The sequence below is a fragment of the Apis dorsata genome, unplaced genomic scaffold (genome assembly GCF_000469605.1).
Source record: "Apis dorsata unplaced genomic scaffold, Apis dorsata 1.3 scaffold_135, whole genome shotgun sequence".
In the NCBI taxonomy this organism is placed as follows: Eukaryota; Metazoa; Arthropoda; class Insecta; order Hymenoptera; family Apidae; genus Apis; species Apis dorsata.
Genome location: NW_006263427.1, coordinates 336,211 through 358,751, shown reverse-complemented (window position 1 = coordinate 358,751; position 22,541 = coordinate 336,211). Strand labels below are relative to the sequence as shown.

The 22,541-nt window shown below is 33.3% G+C and overlaps 1 protein-coding gene across 3 annotated transcripts in view; it reads right to left on the bottom strand.

Moving 5' to 3' along the window:
- The window catches only part of LOC102674166 (peroxidasin-like), a 290,955-nt gene that overhangs the window by 254,306 nt on the left and 14,108 nt on the right, over positions 1-22,541 (bottom strand). The window lies entirely within an intron of this gene.

The window sequence follows — 22,541 nt, the reverse complement described above, 5'->3', positions numbered from 1 at the left end:
TATATATATATATATACTTGAACCTCGAGAGAAGAGATAAAACTTTTCGAGTAGCGGAGTTTTCTTCTTGCCTTAAGTTTTTTGAATTGAAGAGAGATTAAATTTTGACACAAATTTCGCAGACTTTGATATAAAAATTGATTTTCTTCGATTACAGAAGAGGAGAAAAGGATATTTAATGAAACGAATTTGATCGATTGGTGAGTAATCGCGCTAATCAACTTTCAACAATGAAAATATTTAGATAAGTAATACCTTTTATCTTGTTGTTATATCCTTGTACAGCAAAACTCTCAGATTCCACGTCATTCCCTTCTCAATCACGACGAGACCATCCTCTCGTAAGGGTAACCGTATTATCGCGATGTCACGAAATTTCCTGCCAATATTGGCCCAACCATATATCGTCACATCCATCTCACGTGAAAATACACGTTAAACTACAACACGGCGTGTCAATATAATTGCACGGTATCTACAGCATCCCGATGATTCTCTATTCTCAACTTGGATATCGTCTGCCCATTTCAGAACAATCACGTGCGTAGAACTTAAGAGATTAAACTTTTTAATCAACGAACAATAATGATTTATCGGATGTTACGAGTGGAAGAATGAGAAGAAGACCTCGATGCGCCGATGTAAAAGTCGTTCGCTCCGCGACTTATTTAATTACCTGTAATTAGCAGGTACACCGGCTCGCGAGGGCATCGATTGAATTAAATTGCGGGGCAATTTCTAAAACGACCGAGGAAGGCTCGTCAAGGGAGGGGGGGAAATGAATTCAGAATTTCCCTTTGCGCCAATCGGACGCGTAATTCTGATCTTAGCGACCTAGCCTTTGATCGTTCCATTTTTTTTTCTTCTTTCTTCCTTTCTTTCTTTCCTTTTCTTCTTTTTCTATTCTTTTCTTTTCCTCTCAACTTTTCCCCCGTTAAAACGGTGTCGACCTTTTTTTTTTTCTTTTTTTTTTTTTTTCTTTTCTTTTCCCCCCAACTTTTCCCCCCTTAAAACGTGTTTGCCCTTTTTTTTTTTTTTTTTTTCCCCCAACCTTTTCCCCCGTTAAAACGGTGTCGCCCTTTTTTTTTTTCTTTTTTTTTTTTTTTCTTTTCTTTTCCCCCCAACTTTTCCCCCCTTAAAACGTGTTTGCCCTTTTTTTTTTTTTTTTTTTCCCTTGCGCATTTTGTGTCGAGATAAGAGAGGAGGGAAGAAAAGAGAGAGAGGAAAAAATCGTAAAACAGTGAAATAGAACGAGCAAGCATCTGGTGCTCGACGAGAAAATCGAGGTTTTTTTGATAATCTCGAATGTTTAGAACAGTTTACCTCCCCTTTTGTTTGAAATGAGTTTTACGATTTGGTACACGAGTACCGAAAAAAATTTCAACCTCTCGCGAGGAGAAAGGGCAAGAATCGAGGAAAGGAGGATAATGTAGGTCGAGGTATACGGACCGTTTGTAACTTTGACTTTCTATAAATAAAAGTTTATCGTTTATCGAGATCGATCGCTAAACGAAACCTAAAAATCCAAAGCGCGGTGAATAGCGCGATAAATTTTTCAATGTCGACCGAGTTGAAAAGTAAATTTTCGATTTACACTTCGCCTCGGGAAAGACGGGAAAATTTCCTTCCTCTTTTTATAATATCAATTTCATATATAAATCAAAGATTTATTTTTTTTATGCTTTAACTCGATATTATTTCTTGACACGAATTTCCATTCCAGTTCCACAATTATAATAAATAGTATAATAGTATATCTCGATAATAATACTTTAATAACTTCTATGCATTAACTAAAATACTTGTATGTTTCAGTGATATCTCGAGACAGGAGAGAAATTTAATTTGATTAAGATTCTTATTTTCAACAAACTTCTCGATCTCGTGTTCCACGGACGAAGAAAAGCACAGTTTCGTGATAGGAATTCGCTATAATAGCGAGTTGTGCATGTACTATTACTATTTGGCCCGTTTCCCTTTGCGCACGATTCACGTTCTTCCTATGTAAATGCTGCATGATTAGCAATTAGCTGTAACAAGCTGATATCCTTCCTCATACATATCTCACGTTACGCCTAAATGTTTATCCATTACGAATTTTAAATGATCCTATCCCCGGATGGAATTTATGGGAAATCTTCATCGTCGCGTGATGAGTGAATACGTAAATAATTGAAGATGGTCGATGATGAAAAAGTATTATTACAATAATTATTTTAATAATTTGTGTTGAATAGAGAGAAGTATTTCGGATTTTGAATTTCTTAAAATCTGGTTCTTCGTTAACTTAAACCGCTTTGAATTTACGTTTGAAATTTTGGTTAACTTAAATTGAATGAAGTTCAATTAAATTCGTCTTAATACTTCGTTTAATGACGCAATATTTCCATCGTTCGTTTAAATACTAGATATAAATTCGATAAAATTTGGAAACAAAAGAAATACATTGCAAGGATATTAAACGGAGAAATAATTTTGTTCTTCGTAAATGAAACGTTTGAGTAAATTAATTAAAACGATTTATGTTTACATTAAAGTATCAGTTATTATATTTTAAGTGCATTTAAATGAACGTTTATTTTCACGATTTCCATTCCAATATTAATTCTCAACATTTATCATTCAATTATCGTTTAATTTTGTAATATCGATATACATATATCAGAAATAGTTGCGGGATAAATCTATCAACGGCCATGTTTTAATTGATGCGCAGTCAAAACCATGTACAAGCCTCATTTCCTTTCGAATGAAATATCAATAATGAACGAACGTTGCATATTCATTGATAAACATTATTTTTTTTTTACCATCATGAATATTAGACAAGGAAAAATAATATATCATAAACGAGTGTGAAAACGATTATTATACCTCTCTCTTTTTCTCTCTCTCTTTCTCTTTCTCTCCGTATATTGAACGAAAAGAGTTACATTCATTGGCCATCTATTTGCATATATTTCTTTTTTTCTTATTTTATATATAGCGCATACCGAGCCAATCTCGAACATTGTTCTCTCATCTCTCCATTTTCAATTATCGTCCCGCAACTCGCAACAAAATTATTCTTCAATTCCATACAATCTTATAATACGTGCAACAGTGAAACACACGAGAAAAAGCTTTTCAACGTAAAACGTAAAGCAAACGAAACGAATCCTTATAATCTTAATTACAAAGTAATTCAGCTGATAATTGTTTTATCCCTTTTGCTTTTTCAACAGTGTATTCAACGGTCTTTTGTTGCGTTGTCCATTGTTGACTGAGAATATAGGAAGATGTACAATGGAGGAAGCTAATTACGTTATTTATCAATGATAATGGTAAATCGTTCCATAAAACATCGAATATTACATACAACATCGTGAGATTGAACTGTCCTATCGTAACAATTTTTTATAGAATTATATTGAATTGGAAGATGGACAATTCTTGGAACTACGATTGCGCAGAATTTTATAAGAAATATTATAAATAAATCTTAAACAAGAATCGTTACCTCAAATAAATTCCACGTTTATTAATTCTACAAGATTTATCAATGAACGAGAAACGTTGGATTCTTTCCAATCTATATTTAACAATTATTAATCCTTGCTTTCCTACTTTCCAAATGAAAAGAAAAAAAAACCGGATAAACCCATAATTCATTCCTTTCTCATAAGCAGAAAAGAAAAATTCTTCCCTACTGAAGGAGATCAAAACGATACATCCGCAAAAACTGCTTATTTTCAATCGCACGGAAAAAGAAGGAGAGGAAGAGAGAAAGAGAGAGGAGGGGAGAACTTTAATAAGGGGGTGACCTTAATCACGGTGAAGTACGTTTCCCAATAATGAAATATCGAAGACGGAGAAGCAAATCGTCAACGAGAAAGCTTCCCTGATAATGAAATATCAGCGCCGAGGAGGGGGAATCCGGGAGGAGGGGAGTAGAGAGTGGCACAATTCGGTTTTCCTCCTCGAGTAGCGCGACCGTATTCATCCGCAGTTCGTTAACTACGGCGAGGATACGAATCGAGGAGCGTCGTTTACCGGCAAAACTTGCTTGGACTTAACGGCAATTAGGGCAAGCGGCTAATTACGTCGTTAATGAATGGGTCGATCGAACGACGAGCAAAAGAGGAATCGAGCGTGGAGAGCGTGAAGAGCGGCGAACATAGAGGGAGGAAGGGAGGGAGGAAAGGATGTTTAAAGGATGTTTTATGCCAAATGCGAACGATGTCGCCTTCGACACGATCTTGCACGAGTGTGGAGGCCAATAAAGGCGGTTGCCACGATCGTAACGTTCAATGATGGCTAAATTAATGGGAGATCCTCGATCCATCGAGCTGATTCTGACACCAGCTAATGTGACGCGATGAATCGATACTCGAAGATGGAAGTAAGATTCGAAGTATTGAATTATCTTGGTTAAGATAGTATATCTTTTCATTCTTCGTGATATCGGGTTTTTTAAGTCTTTTGAGTGAAATTAGAAAGTTTCGTGGATCTTTTAATATAGAAATTGAGATTAAACGTCGAGTGAGATCGAAAGTTGTTATTTTTCTTCTGTAGAGAGAATTTTGGAATAATTGGAATTTGTAATTTCGTCGTGATCATCGAAGAAAATATTTGGAATGTTAACCAGACAATTGCATTTAACATTCCGTTTTTTCATACGAATGTTAATTACTTCGTTTGATGGATTATAATTGTTGAGGGTTTTTTTAGTATTTTGAACACTCTTCAGCTGCATTACAATCGACAGGAAACTCTAAATATCCTCTATTCGAACCCAACATGCCACATTCCAACGATTCATTAACACTTAATTACAATTTCCGTTTGTTTCCCGATACCGTCACATAGAAATGAGAAATTTTACGGGGCACTTCACAGTCGCGAATTCTCGTTGATTACATCGTGAAATCATCCATTATTTTAGTATTAATTTATGTATATCCCTTCTACGCCGAAATAATGATCAATTCAACTTTCCATTTCCGCGTCTCTTGGTAAAACAATGTAGGGAAAATATATTGAATCTGCAAATATTTCATTAAATAAATAAATAAAAATGAAAGTTATCGTTTTAAATATCGAGAGATGTTTAAAAAAAAAATAATTAACGATTTCATAAGAAAACTCTTCGTTGGAATATTTCTCCAAATATTTTTTATTATAAAAGTTACAAAATAATTTCGCAAAGTATATTCGAGTACTGTGACCCAATTATAGGTCGTTCCAAAAGTTAATACCCATATTCTAATGACACGTTCGAAATTTCTGTACGACTCTAATCCAATTACAGATAAAAATCCCATTAGTAATATTAAACGACAAGTTATCTAGCATTTTCATCGGTCGACGTCCATTCTACTTATATCTAAGCGAAAAATCTCCTGTCAGGAAGCTACGTCATTTAACATTATTTGTTCCAGATGATTTATCTTTGAACACCACGACCACGACTGGTCGGAACTGTTCATTTCCTCGGGAAAGTAAAATCAAACGAGTTGCCTCGAGTAATTAAAAAATCGTTTATTCAAATAGCGATTTGCTTATTTAAATACTTAATTTCCATTAAAATTATATTCCAACGATATAAATCAGAAGTCTCCGATAATAAACAATATTATTTATTCGTAATATTTGTTTTATTCGTAATATTTATTACGTAAAATTCCATTTATTTTTATATACGAAATCGTATAATGAATTTTAAACGTTGAATTAATATAAACAACCAGTAAAATTTCTACGATTTGCAATTAATAAATGGATAACATATATTTTTTCTGGATACACAAAATATAAGAACGATTAACAAATTTTATTTATCACTTCCCTATTTTTATTTTATTACAATTTACCTACCATTACTGGTAACAAATACAAGATGATCCTTTATAAAAAAAAAATATAGAAGAAAATTTGTTCATAATTTTTGAAAAATCGAATTTGGATGAATTCAAAAAATTACATATATATATAAAAATTATACGAAAAAGGAATATATTCAATATTATGTATAAATGATCATATAATTCGATTAATCATCCCAGATGATGCATGCTCATAATAAAACCAATTACGTCGTCAAAGGACGAGAAAAGAAGAAGAAAATCTTTCTTTCCCATCGCCAAATTATCTAACTAAGGCAGAAAAAGGAAACGAATAATGCTCCTTGCTACTCGGAACACACACCGTTAACCCACTTTAAACCTCGATCACAACTACTCGACACCAACAAAAACGTTAATCCCATTAATGTTGCTAAACAACGCGAGCTCGCTATCTCTCCTCGATCATCTGGTATTTGTCCGTCGTGGCCAGAGACCCGAAGACCATACCCCATTGTGCCGATTTCGTGTCGCGTACGAAACAAAACTGTTGGCCGTTCTCTTAAAGCCGAGGGGGAGGAAAGAATGGATGAGGGATGGAAAGAAGGATGAAGAAGGGGGAGCGAGGAAGGCGAGGAGAGAAAGAAAATGGAACACTGCCGAATCTCGGGGTCTCAGAGACCCATTAACGCGCCGCAGAGAAACTTTCCACGCGAATAATGCAAATTATCCTCGAAACGCCCCGAGCAACTCGCTCGATTCTCCTACTTTTGTCAATCTCGACCTCGTTCCCCAATGTCGATTTTCTTCTTCTTCTTCTTCTTCTTCTTCTTTCTCTTTTCTTCTACTTTGAAATTTCGTATCGATTCGATAAATCTTTTCATACGACGATTCGTATATATGACAGATAAGAATCGTGACCACTTATGGGAGGGTTTATATGACAGCGATTCTGGATTCATTCGATGGGAAAATCGCGGTTCTAATTTGTGTATCCTCGACAAGATTATTGGAAAAAGCTCGAGCATTGGAAAAAGAAATGACAGATATGAGTGGAAAAGTTATTTGAAAGTCACTGTTGGAATAAAAGTCACTCTAAATTTTGCTAAAAAAAATACTTCTGAGAGCAACTCGCTAATATAATTAACACTTGCCAATTCCATCTCCATTTCTTTCACATTCTCCCTTTTTTTTTTAATATGCTTCAAAAATCCTAATCATTCAACAACAAGTAGAATCGTTATATTCGCAAACAGAGAGAAATCGAAATTACGAAATTAATTGAAAATATATAAAAAAAATGTGTAAAAAAGAATGGTCAATCACGATATATATGAATCATCGTGTGAAAGAGATCTAATCCTCTCCTTCATTTCATCTTCGATAATCTTTCGTCTTATCCTTCAATATCGATCCACCTCCTCCTTTCTTTTTCTTCCCGTTTTCACACCGATTCAATTCACCGTCCATAACGTCCTCGTTTTCTTTCCATTCGATGATCTCTCGCCTTGATCGCTTTTCCCCTCCCCCAGTGGATACTTTAATCGGCCCCTCGAAAGTGGCTACGACCTCGCACACGATAGAAACGAGTTAATCCATTTACATTAACGCAACCAAGGGACGCGTGAAATCCGGTTAACGGGGAAAAAGCTTCGAGCATCGAGGAGGCTAAAATCGGAAAACTAGAGTGTGCCCGATTCGCTGTAGTATCAATTTTTCAAAGGGTCAATAGTCTGGTTTTCAAGCACGAAACTGGCCGATGAAAGTGACAATCAAATATATTGCGTCGAAATATAACAAACATTTTTTGATAAACTATGTAGAATTAACTAAATGTTTGTGTATTTGCAGAGGCTGAATTTAATTTTGGATTTTATTGGATTGAAATTTCTGCGAGAGGAATATTTTGAAGATTTAAATGTCGTAAAAAAGAAAAAAAAAACTATAAATCCAAGCGAAAAGATAACATCGTCAAAGTTTCATCGGAACAAGTGAAAAAAACTTGAAGTTTTCGCGATGAAATATGTGTGATTTAAATGCTGAATGAAAAAGATTTACAATATTTTTATAATATTACACAAAGTTCAAATTTAGATTTAAAAATTGGATGTACATAAAAGAAAACGACACAATCTCGATCACTATCGAAAGAATCATGCCTAGAAGCCAGAAATTCTACAATACATACTCATAAATTGAATCGTTCCCGCCAAACGAGCTCTAGAGAAAAAAACACCGCCGATCATTCCGATCCCATCCTTACCATCCGAGGAGCAAAGATCTTATCGAATCTCGCCGCTTGCCAAAGCAAATGATATTCATTTCCCTGTTCCCTTTTTTCTCCCAGGAGAGCCTTCATAAATTATTTGCACGAACCTGGAAATCGAATAGTCGATCCGATCGGCCATAACCTCACATTATACTAATTCCGTGAGCGTTCGGCAAATAAATGGAATTAGATCGGGCTCGCAAGTTTCCCTACTCGATCGAGAATGAAGAACAAAAACAAGAATCAGAGTTTACCGGTTTTTTGTCTCCGAACAGTCGATCATCCCTCCAAAGGGTTTCACCTTTTTTCCCCTTCTTTGTGTTTTTATCTCGGAAAGATTAATTCTTTCATTCTTCAACTCATCTTTGAACAAATAATCTGGCCACTCATCGACACTGGATCCAGTGTCAAAATTTGTCCACTTGGATCGTGCTATTATAAAGCAGTTTAAAGAGAAACCATATTGCACACGATTTTTTGGCTATATTGGCTTCGATATTGGCTTCAATTTCAATCTAATCTCTTGTTGATCTGATCAACTTGTTTTCCTTTTCTTCGCGTTTGAATTACTTTTCTTTTTTTTTTTTAATTATTTTCGATTCGTTATTTTCGATTGCGGGATTAAAAATTACAATTTTTTTTATATGCTCAGATTTATATAGGTTTAAATATTTGATAATGTACAATTTGAAATAAAGTGAGATTTTATTCATACGTATACGATTTAAACGTTTTATAGTCGAATGGGTGTCGATAAAAGTATTTAAATGGATATTATGTAATGATATTAATTTCTGGGATAAACGTTGAAAAATTTCATAGATGGTATTATGTATCGAATGAATATTTTTTTATCAGTGTGTTAAATAACAGGTAATTTAAATTTTTATTGAAATTATCTCACGTCTTATTTAATACACGAATGTTTCATTTCGCTGTACTTTTTAGCAACAAAGTTTGTAAATACGCGTTTTAAGAGTCTGTCGAGTAAACTACAGTTTTACCCACAGTTTCCCTCGAGATACAACAAAGTTTCAGACAAACAATAGCTTGATATGGAGACAATGTTTTTGCATTTAGATTTGACCAGTTTCTTCTTCGCATATTGTATTAAAATCGGTTGGAAACGATAAGTGGTTATTCGTTGGCTACTGTCCAAAATCTATATTTTTATATCCATAAAATGAAAACAAAATCGGACATCTATTTGTTGAACAGAGAATGTTTCTTTCGATATTGCCAATCACTCTCATATTACAATTCGAAAATACTCTATATAGAATATAGACGTATGCACGTTTACTATAATATGAGATTATTTTCTGATACATACAAGAACATTGACGAAACATTTCATCCAGAATTAAAATTAATATTCGCAATTGATAACTTGCATTCGAGATACGAAAAAAAATAAATTCAAATGGATGAATGTACTTTAAAAAAATAAATAAAAATATGAAAAAAAAATATTGAATGAATATTGAAAATATATTGAAAAAAATATCGAGAAAGGAATGACAAAATAATTTTTTATGAATTGATAATCCATGAGAATCAGTATTTCTCTTTTAAGCATCGTCTCTCACGTGAAACTTCTATTAAAACCTCTTATTACATTTCAACTACGCTTGCGTCACGTGAAGTCATCTCGTTGAAAGTACTTATAGAACTTTTTGCCATTATTATTCCTTGATTTTAATCGGTAGAAGTGAATCAGAGTTGAGAATCGATTATTCAAATTACATGCTCAATTTGAATGTTAAACCTTAGAAATGAACTACAAGGGACAGAAAGAAATCAACTTCGGAGGACATTTTTATTTCATGATAATTGAGCGTCACTGAATACCTTAAAACCATTAAATTATATTTCAATATCTGTATAACTATAATTGCTAATATCAAAATTTTCTCGATTCTTTTTTTTTTTATACTTTGTTCTAAATACTTTCTACCTGAAATTGTAAAAATTTCATAAACCAATAATAATTTTAAAACGAAATCGAATAAAAAACGATTTTTAAAAAAGTTTCATGTGTAATAACAATCTTTGATATTTCGTTAAATAAATTTGAAATGCAGAAAAAATAAAAAGTATAAGAATAAAAATTGCTTAAACTATCTATCTAAACATCTCGTTACAAACACTATTCAAAGTGAAGTGTTTCCATGTTGTGTAAAGGAATGTAATCATCGCTGAGTTTAATACCAGTTGAAATTAATTAACATCGCTATCGCGTCAAATTAAAGCCAGAATGTCATCAGGTTTAAGAGACATCAGAGAATAAACAAGATGAGGTTTATAAAGATGTTCTGTTCATCTACATAATTGTACCTCTCTCTCCCTTTCTCAAAAATTCTCGAATGAGATTAAATCATTTTAATCTAATCACAAAAATCAGAACTCCATTTCTAATATAAATCTAATATAAAATTATTCATGATAGTTTTAAAGTTGATCAGTAACCAGTTTACAATCAATATCAAGTGGATATTCATTATAATTTTAAGTAATCAGATTCTATTTCTCTCTCCCTTTCCTTTAAATAACATTTCGTTATTTTAAAGATCTTTCCTTTAGAAATCAAGATATATCATTTTTTTTTCCTCCATCGTCCTTCATTACTTCGAAAACCATCGTTTCCTCGATTACATCAAATAAACGTCACGCATTTCAAGCGAGAGAAACAATAGCTATTCACACTAGGAAGGAGTGTTTACTCGGTCGAATGCGAGGGCTCAAGATCCGTTTCGCGAATCATTAATCTTCGATCCTCGAAAGCGTTGCATTTAAATCACGAGAGTTATAAACGAGAGGAAATGGTGGCCGGGCACGAAACAATGTCTCGTTAAAGCTTTGTGAGAAAAAAAAATAAAAAAAGAAACGGAAATGACAGAGAATAGAAAAATGCGAATGTTTGCGTGCTTCGCTTTATTTCCGTGTCCCAATGAAAAAGAGGTTTGGCTCGTCGAACAATTAAACGACATTAAGCATTAAACACTGTCGACCTCGTGATACGCGAATTCCTCTGGAACCGTGATATCCTCTACTGGCAATAGTATATACATTTCAATCCTTGCCGCCAAGTTTTAATGGAATATGGGCCATGACTTGTACGTGGCTCGTTTCGCGCGGGTTTCGATCGTTGGAAAATTCGTAGGGAGAGGATCGAAAAGAAAAGAAGGAAAAAGAGAAAGAGAATGAGGCACGCTTGAAAAAAGGATTACGTTCCAATTTGTTTCATGTTCCCGCTCGTTACATTAAACGTTCTACGAGCAAGACCCCCTGTAAACTAGGCAAGTGTTAAACGATCCATTAACTAGTCGAGGTAATTGTGTTTTAAGTACTAGAGGCTGGCCTAGCGCTTTATTTGGGACAGCGTCTTCGCGTAAGTCCATTCGTTTTATGACTGGCCAACAAACTCGATCAAGACTGTCATTTTAAACTCGAAGAAATTATGTGTAAATTGTGTAATGGAACGCGTGATCCACCTGATCTTTCTTATAAAAAGATATAATAAAATATTGCGTTGACGAATTCAATTCCAAGTTTCTAAGGTTTGAAATATTATTGCATGTATATTTACTTGAGGAAATTTTTGTGAAGAAGTGAGAAACCACTTACTTAAATTCCTATTAACTGGGAATATATGTACATCACGCTTGTGTATTAGAATCAAGGAAGTATAATGTTGAATAATAAAACACGCCTTGCAATGTTCGTATCGTGTTTCAAACATACTACTGTTACGCTCAATCCTATACTCAATTCTATATTTGCACAAAATACGATTCGCTCGTAAAATCTGAGATTTTCTTCCATTCATCAAATATTCCTTAACAAAGTTTCATCCGAATAGCGCTTAGTTTCGCGGCGTAGATTCGTTAAGTCGATTTACCCAAGCTTATCGAACTTTCTCGTGTCCAATATCGCGCGATTATTATCGAAATTTATCATTTTCGATTAATAAATCCCGATTCGTTGAAGCTTTTAAAATTTCTGTTCTAAAGATTTTCCCTATCAATTTCGAGCAAGATGAAAAGTAAATAATAATAGACTCTATTTCACAGTGAGACAAATATTATATGTTACGAGATACATTATTGAAGATTGACCAATCGTTGACTACGTTTTGAAAGGTGTCCTCTGATTGGTTGAAAGAAAAAGTTATATATCTACATTCGTTGGAACACCTCGGTGCATCTGGACTTTGTGCAAACGTTTCTTATAAACTCTCACAGCTATCAATTTGAGAAGAAACTCTAAGAAAGAAAATACGAATCTTACTCTCTTTACTTTCAACCAATTCCTATAACAGGGCAACAGTTCGTTTCGGTTTTATATTTATTTGGTCAGTTTCAACGCTAAATGGGTTCACGTCACATTTGTTGCTTTATTTATGGCTCGACATAAATATCCCACGAAACCGGTACCGGTACCAAGACTTCTACAATTTCCTCGTTATTACACCGCAGCTGGTGCGTGTTGAATCAATTTATTCCGCGTCGTGATCCCGTTGAAGCAAATACAAACGAGAAATCAGTTTCCATCCCGCCCTTACTCCACCAAGTAGATCCACGACAACGCGCGAAAGTTATGTTACCATAGTATCTTTCGAGTATAAACTTTAAACTTTCGTCAAGATGATACTGTATTTCCATTCCTGTTCTCATGATCGAATTATGAGACCCTAATTGATCGTAAGGTTCCGGCAACGAGATCGCGTACTCGACACGAAACTCTTGGATTTGTCGAATTTCGAGATTAATGGGAGACGAGGATTTTTTTTAACAGAAAATCATAAAAAGGAACGATGCATGAAGGATATGTTATTCTTTCGATATTGGAAAATTTTTGACGATGAAAATTTAAATTTGTAAAGTGAAAGTTGATGTATAAAGTGTGTAGAATGAAACGACACTCAAGTGGATTTTTTAATGAGAAGATGAAAAAATTTTAAATAACGACAGGTATGACAAAAGCTTGGATTTTTTTAAACCACTATTTGTTATAACTTTTGTTTCTATAATTTTAAAAAATAATTAGAAATATGAAATGATACGATTTTAAATTTTGATTAAAAAAATGAAATTATTCAAAACGAAGAATTATACTGTGTAGTTATAATCATTATTCATAATGAGTGAATATAAGCATAATTTTCCTTCATTTTATACATCCTTTCGTGATCTAGTTTCAAATTTTTAATTGCGTTAATCTTTTGCGAACAAATGCCACTATAATGGCAATTACGATTAAACAAACTTAAATTACATTAAATTAAGTTTTAAATATAAACAATAATGTATAAATAAACATCCATAAATCTTTGCATTTATACAAATTTCTCTGATCGAGAATAATTAATATCTCCAAACTTTTCTTTTTCCATTTTATAAAACTAATATTAATTGAGAAAAATTAAATGATGAAACGAAATATTTTTAACAAATGCAATGTAAAGTATAAAAAAAATAGTAATTTACTATATAGAAGCCAGTTTTTTATTTCAGATTTTAAACCGAGGAATTTGGAACATGCCAAAAATAACAAGACACGAATGCCTCAAACGAACTAACCTGTTTAATTTTTTGGCTGGCCGTGTTTAAAAGCGTGAATTTCTCCCCGTTTTTCCGTATTTCCAAACAACACGAACCTTTAAAATTTCCCTGCACAAACTATTCAACCATCATTTATCGTTTCGAAACAGGTCGAGAATTTCTCTTATTAGTTATTACAATAATCTCTCTAAACAAATAAATAAAGAAACAGATATAAAAAAATTTTTAGAGAAATAATAAAATAAATAGAAAATCATTGCAATAATATATATTTCAACTTCAGACAACAATTGAATAAATCAACGATTATATTTTCGAAAAGAATTTTCATCTTATTAATACTTTCTTATTAATATCTTATTAATATCTTATTAATACTTATATCTATTATTATTAAAACTTTCCTTTCAATAATTACAGCCATCCTCTCTACCACTATCCTCACACACATAACCGCTTGCACTGTCGACTTTTATCCATGCATGCGACGCAATTTTCCCGCGCATTCGAGAGGTTTGCAAATACGAAGAACAAAGTATGGGAGGAGAAAAATTCTGGAGCACGATGCCGAGGACGAAAGGAAAGGAGAGCGAAGATTATAAGACGACGGGTCCGAACAGAGGAACGTACTTATACGCGGGGGAGGGCATCTCATTTAAACGGTAATACTGAGTTGCAAAGTTTTTTCTCTCAAAGGGGGACCGAAAAGGAGCGCTCGTTTCGGTTGAAATTTTTATTCCGCAAAGTCGCAAGTGTCCGGAGAAACAAGAAACGCATATAAAAAGAGGAGGGATAAAACGCAACAATACCGATTCTATTCTCCTCAAACGACAGGAAACGTTTCTTCTTCAAGAATGGAAAGAAGGTAGATTGTTTTCCCTCTCGACTTTATTGATAGAATTTTCCTATTTCTATGTATTAATACGTATTATTTTTGCAGATTTAACTTATGATTGACTTGTTATTACGCCATATGTTTCTACTTGTCTGACTGTTTTATTTTGCTTGTTTGATTCTACTTACTTCTTTTTATCTCTTCGACATGATTGAAATTACGCTCGTTAAGGTATTATTATTAAGTAATTCGATAAATATGTAATATTTATTAATTTTCAGTCGAAGTGGCGTATTAATATAATAATATTTGATATTTTTTTAGATGAAACTTCAAAGCATCATCAATTTATCTTCAAGAGAAAAAGTAGATTGCTTTAAAAGATACTTCTTGATCCAAGAAAAGTGAACGTTTCAAAGAAAGGAACGTTGGACTTTTAATGAAAATAAAATCGAGAGAATATATCGATTATTTCATATTTTCTTTTGAATATTTTAACAACAGAAAAACACGATGAAATTAAAAATTACCTAGAGAACATATCAGGACTAAAAAAAGCAGAGAAAGAATTAAAAGAAGAAATAGAAAAGACTCGGAAACTTAACAAAAGAGAAAAAAGAAACATTAAAAAATATAAAGAAGAAAAAAGCTTTACAGAGGAAAGCAAAAGAAAAGATCAAGAAGAACAAAAAAAAGAATAAGAAAAGAATCGCGGACAATAAAAGATTGTTGATCGAGAAGGAAAGAGTAAAAATAAACGAGATGAGATTAATCGAGAATGAAGAAAAATGAGGAAAACGGAAATGAAATGATAGAAAAGGAACCGAAAGAAATAGAAAAAAAAAAGAAAAAAGTCACAGATATAACAAAAATTGAAAATTAGAAGGAAAGATTGATCGAGAAAAGAAAAGGAGAAATTGATTAGAAACAGAAAACGATAAATAAAAGATAAAGACGAAAGCAAAGTGGGGGTTGGAGGGATACAAGAATCCCTCCAGCAAGGTTAAATACTTAGTTATACGTGTGTATCATGTAACATACATCCACGGCATATATCCTCGCTATTGTATCACTCCATTAAACATTCGCTGCAGTGCACTATAAACTATGATATAATCTCACAATGCGGTAAACACTTGCGAGTTAAACGAACACGGGCTATCCGTGGCACCACGACACGCGAAAAGGATGCAGAAATCGTGGCCCAAAACGGCTAAACCGACTGCGAAAAGTAATTCAACGAACCTACCCCCGCTGTTTATTATGAACCGCCTTGAAAGCAATTAGCTCGCTACGATGTCTCTTCCTTTTTTCTTCTCGTGGTATTTTTATCCAACTGGTTTGGATTAAAATTCAATTGAGAGCAATAAAGGGGAAATGCGTCGCGTTAATCTCAATTAGCTAGAATGTGACGATGTTGTTTACTCTAAAGAGCAAATTTCCTCGTTCGGAAATTAAATTTTCTATGATATGAAATATATGAGGGAGGGAAAAAAATAATAATAATCGTGAATGATGTTCCCGTTTATTTTATTTCCTAATCTTCGAATCTTTTCTGTTATCTTTCTTCTTTTGTTTCAGAGAAGATAAATGAAATTATCTGGAAACGTATCGTTCAAAATATTTGTATTCATTTAATCTTTCGCGTGAATATTAAGATAGATTCTTTATAAGAAAAAAGACAAATAGGAAAAGATTCGTAATGTCATTAAATTACTAAAAAAAGGAAATTTCTATAGGAATATATATAGTATATATAACTCTATATATTCCACTGAATCCTATTTTTAAAAAATATTTAAAACATCTGTTAAATGAAAAGTGCGCCAATTTCAGCGGAAGCCGAAGGAAAGATCCGACATGTTTATCCATCCGGCGCGATCTTAAATAGTTTGAAATTTATAGTTCCATCTCGTAACATGCATTTCCTCACGAACCAGAGGATTCTACAAAATTTACAAGGGAAGTTGCCGCATTTGCTATAAAATATTTAATTAGTTATCTTAATGATTCGCCAGTTTCCTCTTATATTTCAGGTTGGCAAACTTTAATAGGGCATTGCACAGAGAAATTTTTATACGTATGCAGAATTTTGCTTCGTCCAATTCAACCATCCGTTTAATAAGCCGTGAAGCCGCAATCATAAATCGTGATTAATTAATTTTTAATTGTGCGCGAATCTCGACGAAAGAAAATATTTCTCTTAGAAAAGAAAGTCTCGAAATTTACATTATAAAAATATAGTAAAAAAAGAAGAAAAATATAATGATTCGTTTCATGGAATATATTTTTACCTGCATCGATCCGCGACTATGGATTGAAAAAAAAAGTTTATATAAAACCGGTGCTATTCAGTCTACCGTTTTATATCGGCACTCGTGGCAATGCCGAGGGCAAAGCTACGGGCAATGAAACTAGCGCAGTAGAGATTTCAGATTCCTGAACAATAGAGTTCAGAAGGTAAAGCTGTAGATAACGAAACTAGCGAAGTGGAGGTTTAAGACTAGAGCAGCTGCTTTGTTTAGAAGAGAATTATAGAGTCTGGAAATTAGTGGAGTTTGAGATTTCAGTTTTGGAGCAATGCTGTTTAAAAAAAATCTTCACGAGCAATGAGATTTTAGTTAAGGACAATTGCTATTGAGAAAGCAAAGCTTCGAAACTGGTTGAGTGAGAAGTTGAAAGTTTAATTTAGACTGTTCAGGACACGAAGATACAGGCAATAAAACTAACTAAGCGGAGGTATGAGGCTTTATTTTAGAGAAATACGTTATTCTAAGGATAAAGATACAGGTAATAAAATTAACAAAGTGAAAATTTTGTGATTTTAGAGCAATGCTGTTTAAAAATCAAAATTATTAAACGAAATTAATGGAAAATTTGAGATTTTACTTTGATGAAATGCAAAGAGAGAGAGAGAGAGAGAGTTTGAAACTTTAATCCAAGTCAGAATTCAGAAAACAAATATACAATGAAACTAGTAAAATTCTAGATTTCAAACTTTAATACACCTACTATTCAGAGAATAAAACAAAGTTATGAAAATTTAAAAGACTTCACTCTCTTTTAGGCCTGTAACATTAAAAATTACCATTTATCTTTCTACCCCCATGAGCAATCGTTGAACAACACCGACTTCTAGATCATCTCGTGCAACTATCCAATTTTGTGTTATGAATGGAACAGTCAATATCTACGTTCAACGAAACAAGATATACACTTGTCGTGAATTGAGGATAAGAAATATGGTTATTCCGAATCAGAATACGAATAGACGCGTTCGACAATCGATGATAACATTCACGCCTATTCATCGAAACTGGAAGTAATCATTTCGAGCAATTTCTCTGAGTATGTATAAACAACTGTTGTAATATGGAAACAAGATTGTGATAAGCTTGAGAAAAATAGGTCATATAGGGAGTACGAACTTTTTATACATCTTTTAACATGCTGAATCCATCCCTGCTGTTCTTTCACATTCAACACCCGTGAAATATGAAAATATGAAATTTTATCGCGGCATTTCATGTATATGAAATTTTATCATGGACGATAACATGTAAAAATAATTTATCGTTTCAAATAATTTAATCCCTTGAAACGATCCGTGAAACGTTTCAAACGTGATCGCGCACAATATTTATATCGATTTCAATTAGAGATTCCAATTTTTTTTTATATCTATATACACATCGTGTATAATGAACGAAATTATTGTTCCTCTTTTTTGCGAAGCTAAAAAACTCCCTTTATGAAAGAATTGAAGCGTTCTCAGAAATAATATAATAATTTTCCGATAATCCATTTTGCCCGATGACATTTGAATTTTCAAAGCAGTTGAAGTATGTTATTTATCCCCTAGGCACTCATTGATAGTTTATCGTAAAATTCTTCATACTTCAGGCGTTTCGTACTTAACAAATTGCTCGAAATGAATCGCTGTTTGTAAATTTTCAAAAGAGTTTTAAAAAAGGAAAAGTGAGAAAAACTCGCGTGTAAAAAAGTTAAAAAAAGAGAGAGAGTGGGAGGGAAAAGAGAGCAATCATTTCGTTTCGCTTAAAATAAATTCGCCAGAAACGCGATTTGAAAATGGTTATAAACGCTTGTTGATACGTATATACACGTGTATCTATGATAGTTAAGCCGATTTTGTGATGGAGCAAAGCACTATAGCCGATTTCGTGAAAAAAACGTGGGAATAAATATGATTTAATGATTCGAGAAAATATTCGAATTGTTCGAAGATTAATAGTTAAGGATGAGCTTGAGTGTAATGTGAAATAATATCGATGCATATCGTCTGAAAGCTTCGACTATTTTATTTTTAATTTACTTGGACGATAAAAGTATAAAAGTATACTTGAAATTTCGTATTATAATTGTTTGTGATTTATCTTACGTTCTTATATTATACAAATTAAAAGAATATCCCTATTCGAAAATATTGTTTTAAAGCGATATTTTATAGAAAAAAAATTATAGTTTAAGATAAAAAAAAGAGAAATGAAATATTGTACGATCGTTTCCTCTTATACTCATCTTTTTTAATTACTCTTGCTTGTATATCTCATTTATCACATCCCTTTTATTCGATCGTCAATTTCGATCTTTCTTACATTTTTCTTATGTAACTAATTAATTAATGAAAAGGAAATCTCAAAAAGACATAGCGTCTTTCTAAAGGAGGAGACGCGCTCTTGAAACCGAGTCTTTTCAACAAAATGGTACTTTAATTTCAAACGATCTTCATTAATTCCAACAACGCATCCGTTCATCCTCTCCTTTTCTTCCCCTTGTTTCTCTCACCCATTTCTCTCGATTCACCGCATAATCCCTTTGCATAATCCCTTTCTTATTGTTACCCCTTTGCTAAAGCTGGCGTTATTTTTTTACTCTCGGTCACTGACACCCTCCCTCCACGATCGCGCCTACTTACGCTCATTAACGCCGAGAAATTCAATCAACTCTACTTTAATATAATCGATGCCGGCCGCGACAGTTATTTATATACACTTATTTACCCGCGCGGTTTTAAATCATCTATAATGTATATCGATAGGGAAACTAAGGTTTCGAGAAACTTTAACGATGAAAAAACAAGTAATGACAGTTTGCGCCAGGTAATATTATGGTGTTATAAACGAGGTTGTTGGAAAAAGGAAAGTCAAAGCAAAGATCGTCACCATCGTTTCTTTTTACTTTTTTTATTTTTATTCAAATTCTTTTTTTCATTCCTTTCTTATTTATTTAAATCCTACCCTGATATATCGATATATCGATATACAACCTGATGTTTGACCATCCAAATGTTTAACATGATCCAATAATTAACATTTTATATTTGACGAATTTCGAATAATATGATTAAACGTTTGATATCAATAATTCTAATAAAATTTTACGCTCTAATTTTGATCACACATTAACATGACGATAACAAGAATCTTTTTTCAAAACTCCTCCCATTTACAAATATCGAATTCGTCAAATTTTCTCGCAAAGAAGAAAGATAATTTTAGACGATTAACAAAATCCTTTCTCGAATCCACAATTATTTTAATTCTTAAATACCCTGTGTGAAATAATCAGCCAATACAACGAAGATGGAAATCGTATCGCGTCCTCCTTAATAAGGGGAGGGGGAGACGAGTGATTAATTAAGGTTTGCGCGGGTAAGATCGGAACGACACGCGATTGTGCCCAAGAACGGCGGCTGTAACACTGATTGGAATTTAGTGTAGACCTGGAGAGGAGGCTGGTAACGTTTCTCCAATTAAGCTTGGCCGAATGTAAATCAGACTGGGGTAAATTCCGTAACCTTGTCGGCGGGATTCGCGGAAGGGAACACCCGTGAATTCGTTCCACGAGGAAAATTGTTAACCCCGTGGAAAGATCGTCGAGAACTTGAGATAACAACCAAGGAAAGTTTTCGAACGCGAAAACTTTCCTTTTCCTATAAATTCGCGCCCGATCGTGAGCCTTTTCACTTTAGGGAGGATGAGGGAATAGTTCGCGAAAAGAATTAAGCGGACGACGAAAAACTGATAAACACGGTCGAACCTGCCAACGTGTTATTCGAGGAAAATATTAAAGGTGAGCGAACGTTTAAGCGTTGGTAAAGATAGGTTGAATGGAAAATTAAATGTTTCATATTAGATTAAGATTGTTGGAAAATTTTTATTTGGATTATATCTTGATACTTTGGAGGGGAACAGACGTTTCAATAATCTATTTCTTTAAGTAAAAGTTTAAATTAGAAAAAAGGGTTGTTTTAACGTGGGTTACGAGTGAAAAAGAAAGGATGGTGTGAATATTATTTGCCAAGATAAATTCAGTGGGAGATGAAATCAACTAGTTAACCTGAATCGGATGGAAATAAATTGGATAGGAATTTTCGTGTTACACGAGATGAAAAATCGATGGCGAGAATCATTTTCCCGGATCCAAATGTCTAAATCAAATATTAAAAATGCTAAAGTAGAAGATAGAGGTTATAAGTTAGGTTGACATTTATAACACGTATATAAAGTGGCACGGTAAGCTCCAACTTGGAGAACCGCGGAGTGGGATGATTTAAAGGGAATGCTCGATCACTTTGAGCGAGAAACATGCAATAATTGTAAATCGATCTGTGTTTTAATGAAAAAATAATAAAAAAGAATAACAAAAGGCTTCGATCTCTTCTCGTAATCATATCTTTGAAATGGTAAATTGATGTTTTAGCTCCTACTTCCTGCAAATTCTTTTCTCTCATTGCTAGAAACTAAGTTAAGAAACATCGTGCATACTCGTTCTCTTTTGAAAGCTCTTGTTCTTTTTTTGGAGAAGATTCATGGACACTCATTCATTGATATGAATATTTTTTTCAGTGAAATTCTTGCAAAAATATTTTCAGAATAATATTAGTTTATTTTTTCAGCAATATTTATTCATCGTTAAACCAATGAACTTGAAATAAAATAAACAGATTGCATTGAACTATAAAAAATCACTATCCTTTCCCATTTCCAAATCGATTCGAATCTTCTAAAAAATCATGATATTTTCATTCTAAGCAAAATTCAACAAGTAGTACAAACTTAAATGTTACAATGTTTCGTGACAGTATGAAATCAAACATCAATTACGTAATCAACAACAAGCTATAAGTCTAAACAATTTCTTAATCCTCTCATTTTGTATACAAGAAGAATAAAATGACAAAAGAAAATTCTTAATTGTATATAACACGTAAAAATATTTAATGGATCGATTTATTATTTTATCACTGTACATATTATTCGACATGAAAATTTGAAAATAAAGCTACAACGAAACGATGAATATCCAAAACACAAGGAAATGGAATATCCTCCGCAAACGTTTGACTAGCTAGCTTCTATCCTATTACATCCACAGAAAGGCATAAGAATTCCTTCACCTTTCTCTTTACACGAGGATCCTTTTACACCTCCTCGACAACTAACTCGAGGAATTCGAGATTCCTTTGTTTTTATTGGTTCCTCCGGTTTCCTCTGTGAAGGAACGATGGAGGTGGGAAAGGGAGAAAAAAAAAGAGAAGCAGGACGAGAGAAAAGGAGAGAAAATTAAGGAACAGAAATAGATGAAAGAAGGAATGCTTTCGATCCTTAACGGGGGAAAAATCCTTATCTTTGACGCAACCTTCCACACACCCTGTCATACGATCGAACTTGTCGACTTTCTTCCAGGAGAAAGAAGTAATGGTCCCGTGAATTTCAATGGAAAATACCGGTGGTTTTCCCTGTCCCTACCTAGAGTCATCGGTTATGCGAGCTTATGCAGCAAAAATTTGTCAGAGATCGCAGATATTTCGATATTATTTTATCTAATCGAGCGATAAAACTTCTTTCTATCGACGAACAAGAGATCTCGTTTACAATGAACATTCCATGAGTGAGATATATAGATATATTAATAATAGGATTTTTCCAATTTCATCGATGCATCAATTTCGAAATATTCGAGCAGAATATATTTTTGAAATTTTAGAATTTTTTTTACGCGTTAATTGCAATTGGTACAATTGCAAA